Source organism: Manis pentadactyla, chromosome 3, assembly GCF_030020395.1.
Source record: "Manis pentadactyla isolate mManPen7 chromosome 3, mManPen7.hap1, whole genome shotgun sequence".
In the NCBI taxonomy this organism is placed as follows: Eukaryota; Metazoa; Chordata; class Mammalia; order Pholidota; family Manidae; genus Manis; species Manis pentadactyla.
The window spans coordinates 130,583,537-130,598,049 of record NC_080021.1 but is presented as its reverse complement, the minus strand read 5'-3'; the positions used below and the strand labels follow the sequence as shown (position 1 = coordinate 130,598,049).

General features: G+C 51.1%; 1 pseudogene; it reads right to left on the bottom strand.

The window, feature by feature from the left end:
• The window catches only part of LOC118919312 (cytoplasmic dynein 2 intermediate chain 1-like), a 31,325-nt pseudogene that overhangs the window by 4,643 nt on the left and 12,169 nt on the right, over positions 1-14,513 (bottom strand).

Here is a 14,513-nt window from a genome sequence, read left to right as displayed (position 1 = left end):
AAGGCAGGCACGTGTGCCTAGGAGCCCAGGGAACAGCTGGCTCCACATGGAGGCTCAGCGGGGGCTGGACATCACCACCAACAGCGGGCGAGGCCACCAGTGGCCCCACGAGCAGCAAGGCTCCTGACATGCCTGTTTGTCCCCACAGGACCCTCGTGAGAAAGGCAAGGGTGGGACCCACAGCACAGTGCTGGCGGGCACGGGCCAGGGCGCAGACTCGGATCTAGCCGTGCAGACCAGCACGTGCATTCAGAGGTGCATCCTATGCCCATCAGCAGTGCTGAGGCCGGAGAACCTGAGGAGATGCCCAGGTCAGAGGGTCCTGAGGAGGCACAGCAGCTGCACGAGTTCCTGATGGGACAGCACTCTGCTCAGAAAGGACGTCACCCCCAACAGACCCGTGGGGGACAGGACCACAGTGGCAGAGGGTGGTCCTGCTCTGAGGATACCGACACCAATCTGTTCAGGGTGGATCTGTAAACCCACCCATAGAGGGACAGGATGGAGCCAGGTGGCAAACATGTGGCGTGTGGGGAGCCTACATGAAGGGCAGGCAGCGAACTGGACTGCCGTAGCTTTCCTATGAGCCTGAAATTATGTCAAAATAAAATGTTTTAACAGCTGATCCATTCCATAGCTGTGTGAAGGACCTGCACTGACAGCACGGGAGGACCTCAGAGGAGCGAGGTGTGCAGGCGTGTCCCACACACACTGCTGATGACCGACTTCTAAAACCCCAACAGATGGCCAGGTGTTGTGCTGCCCCAATAGAGCTGTGCTTTAAAACAGACTTTCTTACCAGGAATACTGGCTCTCCAAATGGCGAAAAGGCAATCGCATTCACCTTCACTGGTCTCACACTGCGCTGCTGGGGAATGAACAGTCTGGGAGACACTCTCGGATCCTGTCTGGTGCCATGCCTTACAAGGCCCTAGGGGTGGGAGATGCAAAGGTGACTAAGGAAAAGGTTAGGGGTGAGGCTGGATAAAGCTATTATTCCTGATGCAATTTAAACAAGATTACAATAAAAGTAAAGAGTAGGTTAACCTTTAGTGAAGATATTTGCCAGGCAACTCAAAGAATGAGTTAAAGAGTAGAATTTAAAATATCTATGGAGTAGAATTTTTAAATTTTAAATATTTAAAAGATGTGGCACTCACCACGTCTGTGCCAACAATAAAGTGATTAGGATCTGAAGGCAGGAATTTAACATTCAGTGTTTGGGTGGTCCCCCAAAACTCATCATCTTCATGGGAAAGGCTGAAAAAAATAGCAAAGATGAACAGACAGTTTTAAAACCATGAGGATAATGACACTTAACATGCTTTTATCACTTCTCATGAGATACATCACAACAGGCCTTTCACATTGCCTCTGAGGTCCTGGCTCCATTTTCTGTTTCTTTTTATATTACTGAGCTCTTGATAATTTCTCAAGCTCTATTTTCCCATTCACTAATTCTTTAGCTATGTCTAATCTGCTACTTAATCACCCACTAACTTTTAAGTTTGAGACAATGCCTCCATTTCTAGGAATGTTCTTTGGATTGCACAATTATCTCAAGGTCTTGGGGGTGCTAATCCTACTCACAGTGACATCTCCTCACACCGGGCATTTCGGGGTCTTCTTTCTGAGCTGCTTCCTGTGGGCACCCTGTGTTTTGAGGTGAGCCAGCCGGGGTCACGGGCCGGGGACCAGCTCGTGGATCACCCACGCCAGAGCTCAGCTTTCAGGTCTCCCGTGCTCCCGGCTCTGCTGGGCTGCAGGTGGGTTCTCTGAGTCTCTCTCCCTGAGAGGCAGTGACTCCGGAGTCCGGGGCAGAGTCTCATCCTTGGTCCCTGTCCCAGGCAAGCCTGACGCAGCAGTGGGGCTGCAGGGCTTGAGCTCAACACAGCCACCTGGCAGCCCAGTCCCACAGCACCCAAAAGCTCACACACTAAACCAAGTTCCATCCTTGTTCTGGCATGTTTCTCTGTTCCTTTTAAAAGCCATACTTAGCATACTGAAGGCTTGCACACTGCACAGAGATGTGTCTGAACAGAAGGCCCACAGCGGCCCCTTCTTCCACTCTGCCCTCCTCAGAGGTCAGGACCCTGGCCACTCTGTGCACACACTTCTCATACCACACTGAGGACGCGAATGTCACCTACCAGCTGAGGACTCTCAGGTCCATGCCTCCCAGGAGATCCCTGCTACAGAGTCACTGCCTCCTGGTCATGGCCATGCACAGCGCACACTCTGCCTCCATGCCCCGTTTTGTTCATCTCATGCACAGTACCCAGTACTGAGCCAGACACCAGGGCCAGAACTGTACTCATCTTCCTTAGGGAGCCCGTAACAGCTGCCTGGCTGGTCTCCTTCCCATGCAACCCCACACTGTTGCCAACTTGACGGTTCTAAGTAAGATACACTGCCTTAAAATCCTGCAATGGCTCCCTACCACCTCCAGAGAATCATCTAAATGCCTCAGCACTGCAAACACCCCAGGGTCTGGCCACAGACCTGCACAGTCTCTTTCTCAAAGGCAGGCCCACCAGTTCCTATGTGGGCCTTGCATCTCCATGCCCTGCCCCCTCTGGTGGGGCACACACCATCTGGCCCATCTCAGCTGCAGGCTTCTTCCAGAAGTCACCTTTCTACCCTAGCCGGCCCCTCCTCTGACCCCCACACACCACAAGCATGCCCTGAAGGAGAACTTCAGACCCGTGCCACGACTGCAGTGGATGAGGTTCCTCCTGGGGGACGGCTGCTTGTCCCAGCTTCTAGGGAGCTTCACTCAAGGTCACGAGACCTCCAGGGATACCCATGTCCAGTGACTGACTGGACAGAGGGCAGAAAGGCTGGCAAGGTCCACTCTGAAAAGGTGCCCGGCTCAGTGCCCCTGGGGCCCGGCAGCCAGCTGTGGGGCTGGCTTCACAGCTCACCTCATCCAGGTCTGGCCACTCCCCCTTTCCCAGCATTGATCCCAAGGGATCACTTTACAAACTTTATTTGTATAGAACTTCCACCAAACTTTATTCCCCTGATGCCAGGGAGCCCACCTGCAGTGACTGCTGTCTTCACATGTCTGCATCCTCACCAGAGCCCAAAGGGAAAGAATGCTGGGCCCTGGCACCACAAAACCTGGCACCCAGAGTGCTCACAGCAAGGCCAGATGACTGTGCATGGGTCTAGGGGAGGCAGTGCTGGGAGTTTTGGGGGAAACCTGACTTTAGCTATATCAGACACCTTCCTTCCAAGAGGGCAAGTACACTACACGACATTTTGGTTAAAAATTAAATGCAATGCATCTCATGAAGTGGTAAGGGCCACAGCAGAGGTAAGAACAGAGTTCTTATGGAAACCCGATGAGGGAGTCAGGCGTCTGCCACTGGCCCAGAGACCACCTGTGCCTGGCTCTGCAGTCTACTTACTGTGTGAGTTTTTAAATATGACTGATACCCCATCATAATTATATTTAAATCCACTGAAGGTGATTCACAATTTCAAAGCATGTACAAGTTCACTGACACACCCACAGTTCTGTCTGATGATGAGGAATCAGGCTATTAACCAATGTTACTTCAGGGATAAATCACATGCTGATAGCCCCTCACTGCAGTAACTGTCAAAAAAAGATATCTTCAGGAAATAAATTACCAAGGAACATATAAATTATATTTGTACACTTAATAAGAATTTTTATGACATATAAAGTCATATGAATAAAAGTAGAAATCTAAATTTCTGAATAATACTTTCATATCAACATTTCTCATTCCAGAAACTCATCTAAGTTCAACTTCAAGGTTGTTTTAAAACTGGATGAAAAATAATCAAATAGTACCAATTTATAAGACACAAAATACTTTAATCAAAGAAAAAAAATGTAGCTCTGTACGTGGCATTGGACCCATTGATACTGAACTAATAAGCAGATAAGCCAGCAAAAAGCACAGGTGAAGAAGCTGGAGCGCCTCCTGCAGTTCCGGCCATGCATCCGCTGTGCGTGCAGTGGCTCAATGTCCCCTCCCTGCATGAGAACACTCCCCCTTTCCCAGCACTGATCCCAAGGGATCACCTTACAAACTCTATTTATATAGAACTTCCACCAAACTTTATTCCCCTGATGCCAGGGAGCCCACCTGCAGTGACTGCTGCAGAAACCAGAAATAAATGCCTCCCTTCCCCAACACAAGTTGAACCCAAATCCAATTATAGTTTCCTGGAATCACTTTTCACTGCTTAATTGTCTGTGTTAGAAAATAATATCAAAATGTAGATGAATAAAGATCATTCCCTCCCCCAAGCAGGAGAGGTTTTGTATTTGCTGTAGGATAGGAATAAAGAATTTTCAGTTCAGAGCCTCATAGGACAAGGACTGGTGCAATCTGGGTCAAGAAGCCCCACAGGTTTAGATTTATAAAAGAAGGGCAGCACTGAGCAAAAAAGTCAGCATTTGACAAAATGCCAAGTGCCTGGCAGACACTCTGCCGTCAGCGCCCACTGGTGGTCCTGTGCACATCGGCAGCACACTGGCCCCAACGCCTGCCCGCTCTCCTGCAGACGCACTCAGGGGCTCTGGCTCCTCAGCCCACCACTGCCTGCCTTCTCACAGCCACAGAGCTGCAATTCCTTCCTGGGACATCCCAAAGTGCCATGCCACACCTCGGCCATCCCCTGGCCTTGCCACCTTTGTCTAGTCCCAACATTGTCCTTTTGTGTTGGAACTACTGCAAGGGGGGCACTGGAAATTTAAATATACTGAAACCCAAATCCTGGAAAAGGTACTACCTAGAACCTTGGAATAGTTGGATTAAAAGTATGTAAATAAATTCAACTTCCAGTTGGAAAGGGTGCTGTAATCATATATCACAGACTCAATTCTGAATCTTGCTACCTGTCAGTTATAACTGATGCAAATGTGCAATGTTGCTGTTCCTATTTGGCAACACCCCCACTTTCCAGCTCATTGGAGGAACCCCAGGGCTCAAAGTCTCCCCCAAAGGCTACTCCTCCCACCCTGGGATGGCCTCCTTGCCCTGGTACTCGGCCTGACAAGCACTTCTGATCCAGCAATGACATCAGCAATGGCTATGGTTGGCACACCACCCTCCCCATGAGATCACTGTCTCACAGTACAGCCCCAGCACCCACTCACTGTGGCCCCCTGGCACCCAGGGAGGGACCAACAGTTCAGAGGACAGACAGCAGCCGGCTGGCTCTGACCATGAGGAGTCCTCCAGCGGGATGCTGATCCAACATTCATGAGACACAGCTTGGAACCACCCAGCCTCTCCTGCAGGCATTTGATGCCCAGAGCTTTTCCACACTGCTTGCTGTATGAATGTCATTCCCTCTTTTCCCAAAAGCAAAGTGGAGACATGGTCAGTGTTTGGGAATTTTCATAGAGCAACATTTAACAGTGAAACACACACTGCTCTACAGCATCCTTCACATGACTTCCCACATACACTACAAAGCATTTTCATGCAAAATAATTTCATCTGCACAGGCAGACTGTGAACTGCAGCAGACACTCTACCACCTTATTACCAACCATAGTTCTGAAAAGGTGCCGGGTCATGGCACAAGTGGGCAGCACAGCCAGTTCAGGCTGCGCCCTCCTCCAGGCTGTGACACCCCTGGGAGCCGGGCACAGGCCTGGGGAGGTGGCTCAGCTCCAAGCCTGCCTGGGAGTATGGCCCGCAGTCCACGCCAAGGAAGGGCAGAGCACCTGGGGCCCCCGCGCCACCACCTCCCACAGACACATGCAGCATGAAGGTCTCATCATCAGCAGAGGATGCTCTATGAAGGGGACACTGAGAAAAATAGTTACTCAACCTCAATAAATTTACCAGTGAGACCAGTGAGATGATTCGGCCTTGGCTTTATCAGAGCCCAAGTCAGGTCCCAGCAATGCCACTGACACCTCAGTGGAAGGTGAAGCACTGGCCCCGCTGAATAAAGACGCTGCTCTGATTTCGAGAAGTCAGGAACAAAAAAAAAGATTTTTGCCAGATCTTCCCAGGGCACAGCCAACAATTCAGGAGGAAGGGGGCTTGTCATGGGACAGTGAGTGGTCAGGGCTGGTGAGGTGTCAGGAAGTCAGGGGCCATAGACCACACAACAGCACAGACCAGGGAGGTCCATGAGGCATTGAGAGCAGCAGGCCTGTGCAGAGGACCGTGTCACATCTGCCCCGACACGGGGCTGCCCGTGCCGGTCTCAGACCCCTTCCAGAGTCACGACAAAGGTGGCAACATGCCAAAAGCAAAGGGCGGGGAGCAGATGCATCTCCCCCAGGGACCCAGACCCCAGAGTGTGCACACACACGAAGGTGGGGTTCTGGGCCCTGGAGAGCCCGCAGTAAAGGCAGGGGGCTAGCACTATGCTTACATGCACCCCACAGAGCAGAAATCACAGTGTGAAGAGCCCTCCCTGCCCCTGACTGAATCATCCCATCAGCGGCAGGTCACTTACTCTGAGCTCCTGCTCCATGTGGATAAGGTCATACATAACTTCATTTCTCATACAGCTAATTACTTTTTAAAGTGGTTATTTGTATCTTTAGTCTCCATTCATTTTAGGAAACTCTGTCTAAAATTAATATTTTCAACTTAATAGTTACCTAAATCACTTATTGAACCTGCAATATCTGGCTTCGATAATTCAAGCACCACCTGAGAACAGAATATTGGAAATGAGTATTAACACCCTGCAATATCAGACAATCTGAGCACAGCACGGGCTCATGCAGACGGCTCACTGCATCAGGCGCCGGCTGTAACTGCCCCATAGGAAGGATGTTCACTTCAGCACTAGTGGCTCAGAGGCCATGACTCTTCCTCCCGACCCTGCCCATTTCCCTTCTCTGGGTGGCTCATCTGGGCCAGCACCTCAGCACACCCTCCAGCCACCTCCCGGCCCTGTCATCCAGCCAAACGAACCTCTAGGAGCTCCGGGAGGTTTCCTGGCAATCCAGCCATGCTGTGGTCTCCCCGCAGACAGCAGGTGCTCACTGCACCTCACATGACTCAGGCCAGCAGGTGGGGAGCCTGTACATAAGGTGCCTGGGTAAGCCTTACTCACCCACATGTTGAGAACCCCGCTTTCATCCAAGGAGGTGATGTGGAACGACAACATTTCTAACAGAAACAGAGACAAGAAGTGGCTCATGAACAATGATGGCACATCCTAGCTGCTGATTGGGGGCTTCGTGGAACTGGAGGGCCAAGTACCCTCCTGAGTAGAAATGGGTGAGAGCACCAAACTCTGCTTCTTATGGGCGGCTGTGGAGATGGGCTCCATGGCCTGAAGAGCGCTGCAGTGGCTGGCCGGAATGAGGGTCCCATCTAGGGGTCAGAGCACACGGCGCTGCCAGTGAGGACGCAGGCCCTCCTGCAGGTGCCATTCATGGGCGCCAGTCACCGGGACTGGACCAGAGGGTGGGCAAATGCAGTACACACGGTGGGTACTGCCCAGCCGGGAGGGAGGCCACTGACATGCACAGCACACCAGGTGGCAAACACATGATGTGGGAGAAGCCAGGCTCAAAGGTCTGCGTTCTGTATGATTCTGTTTATTGTACAACTAGAAAAGGTAAAACTGTATAGAGAGAAAACTGTCAGTGTGGGTGGAAATGGGAGACACAGAACCAAGTGTGGGTGGGGGTGGGGGCATGGTGGGAACACAGAGACAGACAGAGAGGGCGCCAGGGTCTGAGCATAGGCCCCACCCCCACATCAGAGTGACCAGGAGGTGGGTGCGAGTGGCTGGGATACAGGCCAGGACTGGCATCACGGGACAGTGTCTGCAGAACACAGAGGGAGCATATGGCAGCCGGCCTTCAGCTGGCATAGACCGAGTCATCCATCAAGGATGTAGAAGCCTTGCACTGAATTAGGAACATTGCAGCTGTGGGTGGTCACTGCCATGCATGACCCAGATGGATCTTTGTTTTTCTACTTATCAAATGTCTCTTTTTTCCTCCGAGGTCAGACCCCATGCCCTGGGGTAATCTGAACAAAAAATGTAAAGAAATTTCAGATGCTTCTCAAACCTGCCGTGGCTTTCCTGGAGGACACTGACCGGTGGAAAATGTCGGCATCCTGAGTGTCCAGAAGCAGTTGCTCAGCTTCACATAACAATGTATCTGGGAGTCTTTAGTCCCACATGACCACTGAGCCACGGGCTGTTCCAGCAAACAGCAAAAAGGCCTTAAGAGGGCTGAAGCAACAGCATGTGACCTAGGAAGGCACATAGCAAGCTCGAGATGGGAACACCCGGCTCCGGCCTCCCTGTGTCCCATGGGCGCCTGGGACCCTCCTACCCAGGGCTGTGGGACTCAGCAAGCAGGAGGCATACTGAGGTGCTTTGCAAACAGCCTGGTGCTTGGTGTGCCACACCCTCTGTTACCTCAATTAGCCAAAACCAGGACAGAAAAGCATTTCTTTGTCATTTTGTTTACATCTGCTATTGCAAAAAGTTACTATTTTCAAATCCCAAAAACTGACACCTGAAAGTTATGACCCAACAGCTGCGGAGAATTAATGATTCTGATGTCAAGGAGCACACGAATTGGAAAATCACAGCATGCATTTTCCTAACCCCAAAGAAAGCAGCCAGCCCCACTGGCCCCATTAACCAGGGCCTGCAGTGCATAGGACCGAAGACTGGAAACCCCAAGCATACTAAGAAGCCTCTAAAATGTCCGTGACCCACACGGTGTGAACAAAAAGGCATATTCCCACAGCCACACCCAGTGGCCTGTGCTGTTGAGACCTGAAGTCACATGGCACTGGTTCCCAATGGACCCACAAGGCTGCAATGACCCTGGATTTCCTCAGTCTGAATGGGTCCTTTGAGCTAAGAATTTGTAGGGAAGAAACAGACACACACACGTGTCTTGTCACACCTGCTCATAGCTGAGAGTGTGCCTGCTAAGTTCCTGTTCTGTGTCACTGTCCCCTCTTGGCTCGTGGTGCGTGCCCCCGCACTGGCCCTCGTGCTACACGCCCTTCCTTTCGCTAAGGCTGTGACTCCTGGAGACATACCTCTGACTCAAATCAGGACCTTCTGAGGCCCCAAAGGCTGCCAGATATCTCACACGCAGAGCACATATCTGCCATCCAGCACAGGGTTGAAGGCCTTCCCCGGCTGACCATGGACAGACACCACTATCTGTCTCTGCACCTGAGAGGCATGCAGAAGAGACACTTCTCAATCTACGAATAAAGGGAGAATGATATTTCTGCATTGTAGTGATCGGCCAGAATCCATGTTAAATTAACACACTTGAGAACATTCAAGTAAATCTCAGCTTACTGAAGCAGCAAACATGGTCTTTTTATAACTGCACACACACAAGGTGTGGGTTTTGAAAATGGCCACAGCTTTGCCTGAACACTGTCCGAGTCAGCCACATGGTTTTGCAGAAAAGCAACCCTTCAAATCTGGATGACATGCCTTCTCCCTCACCTACTAGCCACTCTGCTAGACCAGGCTGCCCAAATGTGCTCTGGAGTTGCCCCTATGCACCTGGCCAGGACCCCTCCGGTCCCGGTGGTCTTCCTGCAGTGAGGCCTTCTCCATCAGGGGTGGCAACGACTGCCCACTTTGTTTTTCTCTTTAGAACACTCCCCTCTGACATTTCACTTGTTCAGTAGTTTTTAGCCAATTTGACCCACCAGGAGGGCAGGATTTGTCTGTCTGTCTGCCCACAGCTGAATCCCAGCAGTGCCTGAGATGCTGTGGACACTCACTGAATCATCATCAGATGAATGAATGAAGGAGCACGAGCAGGCCGCCTCAGGGGTGTGGCCGGCTGTGTGCATCCTGGAAGCGGTGATGGCGTGGAGGAGGCCCATGGAGGCTGGCTTGTGGTCCTCTTAAAATGGAGCCAGGTGTGTGTGGCAAGCCCAGGCCACAGGGGAGATGAGCTGCTCACTCTCAGACACCTGTCATCCCAACCTCATTTTCCTTCTATTACCTCAAATTCATTTCACTAGAACATAAAAACGAGTAAGAAAACCTCCACTCTTCACCTCCAGAACTCAGACCCACTGCACAAGGGCCGAGCATGTAAGAGCACACGTGCGGGGCATCCCCCGCTCCCTGCAGCCTGCACAGTCATGGGCACACACCAACTCCCACAAAAGCACTTTATTACTCCCCAGGTCTTGGCGTGAGGAGGGTGGTAGGAGTGTGACTGCCCATGTTTTGAATGCTACAGATACAATGATTGACTATTTTTCTAGTAGGATAACTCTTATCTTTTAAAAACAAAAATGCAAAGAACATGAGGTTTTTTTAAGTTAATGATACCATTTTTGTCACTGTCAAATGCAGAGGAACATACATGAATCTAACGACCTCTGAGCAGTAGGCAGGACAGAGCAAACCCTAGGTCGCACCAGTGCCCTGGCTTCTGCAGGCCCAGGAGCAGTTGGCAGAGGGCAGGTTCACCCGTGTGCCTCCCCCCACAGACAGGACCCCAGCTGCACCCACTGCCTCACCAGCTACTTTTTTAAAAGGCAAATTGGTGACCAGCTTAAGAAATTTAAATATGGCCATGTAAATGCAGTTTGTTTAACAAATGGTGACCTGCAGCTACACCTCTGTTTGGTGCTGTGGGCTTCCCGGGGTGAGCGGTCCTGCTCTGTGGCCAGGGTGAAGTCTGAGGGAGGAGCTGCAGGGCGTTGCCGAGCCTGTCACACTGCAGCTCAGATAGGAACACCACTCTCAGAGCCACACTCACATTTCCCTATTCCAAGAAATAAAGAAACTGAACAGGCCTGAAAAAAGGATTTAGAACACACCAAACCTCAGGGTCCATTCACCTAAGTTCCTGTCCCTCCGCTCATTATCTCATGAGAGTTCATGATTCTAACAGACACACTAAGGAAACCTCACCCTGCACCCCAGAGCCCCACAGAGGTAGGATCTCCATTCCGCATTAAATAAACCTGCCTCATTAACATGGGATGTCATATTAAAGATCATGCTTCCCACATGAACATCTAGTGGTGGATTCAAGATGCACTGGGCCAGCTCCTTACTCTGGAGGAATGGCAGGCTGGTGTCCAGCGGCAAGGCGCTGTCGCTGAGAGGCCGCACACTGCCCTGCACTCCAGGGCTCCAGCAGGGCTCAGCCACCACATGGTCTTCTCCCAGCAGAACTGCAATCACCTTTCAAAGACAGTCGTGTCCTTAATAAACACACTCAAGCATACTTTTACAAGAAAACACATACACAAATTACCTATTCACCTTCCCCATGTCTGAAAGTAACCGCTTACCTCCAAGACATCATAAAAATAACCAAATGCACTCTTATTGTTCTTGCACAGGGGCAGATACAGGTAAACCTCCACCATTGGAAACTCCATGGAACAGCCAGTGTGTACATCAGAAGGTGTTTTCTTAGCAAATACCAAGGAAGAGCAAAATGGCTGCCGCCCAGCTCTCCTGAACGAGTAAGGGTGTAGACAACATTGTGCACACCCCATACTGTGGGGACCCAGGATGAGCAGGGTCTCTGTAACTGCTCTAACAGGTGTAGGATACTGATGGGCAGGAGCAGACTTGGTGGGGGTGCTGTCATCTGGGTCCTGACGGGACGGGTGTGGAGGTCGGGCTGCAGAAGCTAGCGGAGAGCCGTGCGGTCCAAGTCAGCCCCAACCTGGCTCTGTGTCCACACTCCACTCCCACCGCAGACAGCTGTCCTCCTCCTGACCCTGACCCAAAGGCTCTCCTCTTCATGCCCCCTGAACTTATGCTGAAAGAGTAGCTGGCTGGATTTCAAATTACATGAGGGCGTGATCGCATTTTGTGAAGCACAGACTCTCTAACATGGTACAGAGAGGGTGTAAGCACTGGGTGTCCAGAATAGACAGAAACGGGCTCATTCCACATTTACTGTACTTACTGCAGCTTTTTTATTTAAATTCTGAGCCGACATGAAAAACATACAGTCAGTTGAGGAGACCTGGTGATGGGCAGGGCTGAGGTAGCCATGGAGAGAATGGTGTGGTGACCACAATTTGTTCTGAGTAACTGAGGGGGCGGGGGAGTGGGGGCTCGGATGAGACAGGTTGGCTGTGAGTCAGTAGCTGCTGAAGCCCATGGGTGCAGCCTGCTGTTCCCTTTGCATGCATTTTGAAAATTTCTATAATCAGTTTAAAAGACATGGGTGTCAAATACCCTAGAGGTGCACATGCCTTGCCAACTTAATACGCCTGCTTTTCAGTCTGCATTTATTTTGACACGTGTGCAGCTGGCATGAAGCCACAGACCCAAGCCCACAGGCAGCTGCTGTGACATGTGTCAGCGGGTCACCTGCACACAGGGCTTCATGACTGTGGAGACGCAGAGGGTGTGGTGTACCTGGCAAGCCGCCTGGAGGAAGCTAGACAGCCTTGGTGTGTCGACCTTGGGTGCAGCCACAGTGCCAGAGACGGCGCCATCATCAGCCCCTAGAAAAACAATGTGACCCTAAAGGAGAACCCCTTGCATGCCTTTGAGTCCAAAGAGGCATTACAAACGGGCCCTGGAAGGACAAGTCAGAGAAGTTTACACTTATTCCCGAGATCTGCTAGTGATTTTTTCAAAAACAATTGAGTCTTGTTTTATAGAAAGTCTCTACACAGAATTTCCCTGAAACACTGAGGACAATAGTTGGAGGTGCCAATTCAATTGTTATGCAAGCATGAGGTATGCTATTCTCACAGAGTGAGTCTCCATGAGGAAGGGGAGCAAGGGGACCCCTGCCCACAGATACCCCCAGAGCAGACCACCCACCAGCACCCATGCAGCTCCAGGGACCCAGTGTCGAACATGTGTGCTGTGGGTCTCGTGCCTGTACCATGAACATGTCTGGACACTTAGGCATGAAACATCTGGTCCTTAAATATGAAAACTCTACTGAGCAGAACAGCCTGCCCCCAGAGTGGAAGCAGAGCAGCACAGCCCGTTTGTGCTAGCCCGCCAGGACATGGGTGTGCCCCTCACGTCGGGGGTGAAAGTGCCGTGAACCCTGCTCAGGGCCCAGCCAAGCCTCCAGTGCAGCACCCAAGTCAGCAGCTCACAGAAGCAGGTTCGCTCCTCCATGCCACGTGCTGACAACCACCCCCAGTGAAAGATCTAAGGAAGAGCAAGAAAGGTGACCCCAGAAACCACCAGACACTCCACTCCCATTGGCCCAGAGCACAGAGCTGTTTACCCCCAGACACGGCAGCGCCTTCTCCCGGGTGCTGGGTCCACACCTCCCAGGCCTCGACCTCTTCGGTCTGAATGTCTCTCAACGTTATCTTCATTACACTGAACACTGAACATATGCCTTGAAAACAAAGGTACGCTGGACTTAGCAGTGGGTCGCACCGCCAAGAGCCATCTCTCATCACGGAAAAGAAAATGATCTTGACTTTAAAGTTGGCAGCACAGCCTCAGGCCTCTGCCGAGTGGATGTGCTGTGGCATGAGTGACAGTCACGGGAACACGGCCTGTGCCGCAGATGTCGATATGAACAGTTCTCGTTTTCAAGGTGCTTTCAAAGTGGCACACCAAGCAATTTAGCTTTGGTTTGAAAATTCCGCCACCCTGTCCTCCTTCATCCTATTCTTTTGAACATTCTGGCTTTGCAAAACCAGTTGCAATTTTATTTCAAAAAGGAAGATGCTTCAGTAAAGAGTTTTGTTACTAATAGCTTTGAAATGAGGAAACAAGCAAAGAAGTCACACCATCTACTCAAGGTCAGAGTGAGCTGGCTGCAAAACAAAGGTTCATCTGTCGGCTTTTTCATCCTGTGACCTTCCCACCGAGTGTGCCTGGAGAGCAAGCTGGTTGGTGGCACTATCAGGAGCATAAGGAGGAGGTGAGGGAGGACCTCTGACTTCAAAACTTCACAGCCTGATTGGAAGGTGGACCACCACCCAATCAGTGACTGGAAATACCACAGAGAAGCACAAAATTCTGGGGGACAGATCAGAGCAACCCTGGACTAGGAGAATTCAGTGAAGGTCACTAGGGAACGACTCACCTGGAGCACGGGCCATGGACACCGAGGAACAGACAGGCGGGGTGCCTGCAGACACCGGGTCGCCTCTCTGGGCTAATGAGCACCAGTGAGGAAGGAGACCCTTTCCCAAGGTGACACCCTCTGTGCCACTCCTGAGCCCCAGGAGTCCTGCACAGGATGACGGGCTGCACGAGTTCACCTTATTGTACTTCATTTGCATTTCTGTCATTTACTCAGCACACCTTGTACTGACCTGCTCGGTGTTCTTTTTCCCAAAGTTTCTGATGTACATGTCATATTCGTTTACTGGCAGCAAGTCCAAGAGAGAGAAAGTGACAGAAAAGTCTTAGTCAATGAGCCGAAGCAGTTTCAGACTGCGTGTCCTTCAAAGCAAATCAAAAACAAGAAGCTGTTAAACTGAAGATATACAAAGGGACATCTGGGGAGAGGGTAGGGCATTGTGACTAGACGTCGGTGACTGCCAAGGCCCACCTTCATCAGGTGAGCCTGAGGTATC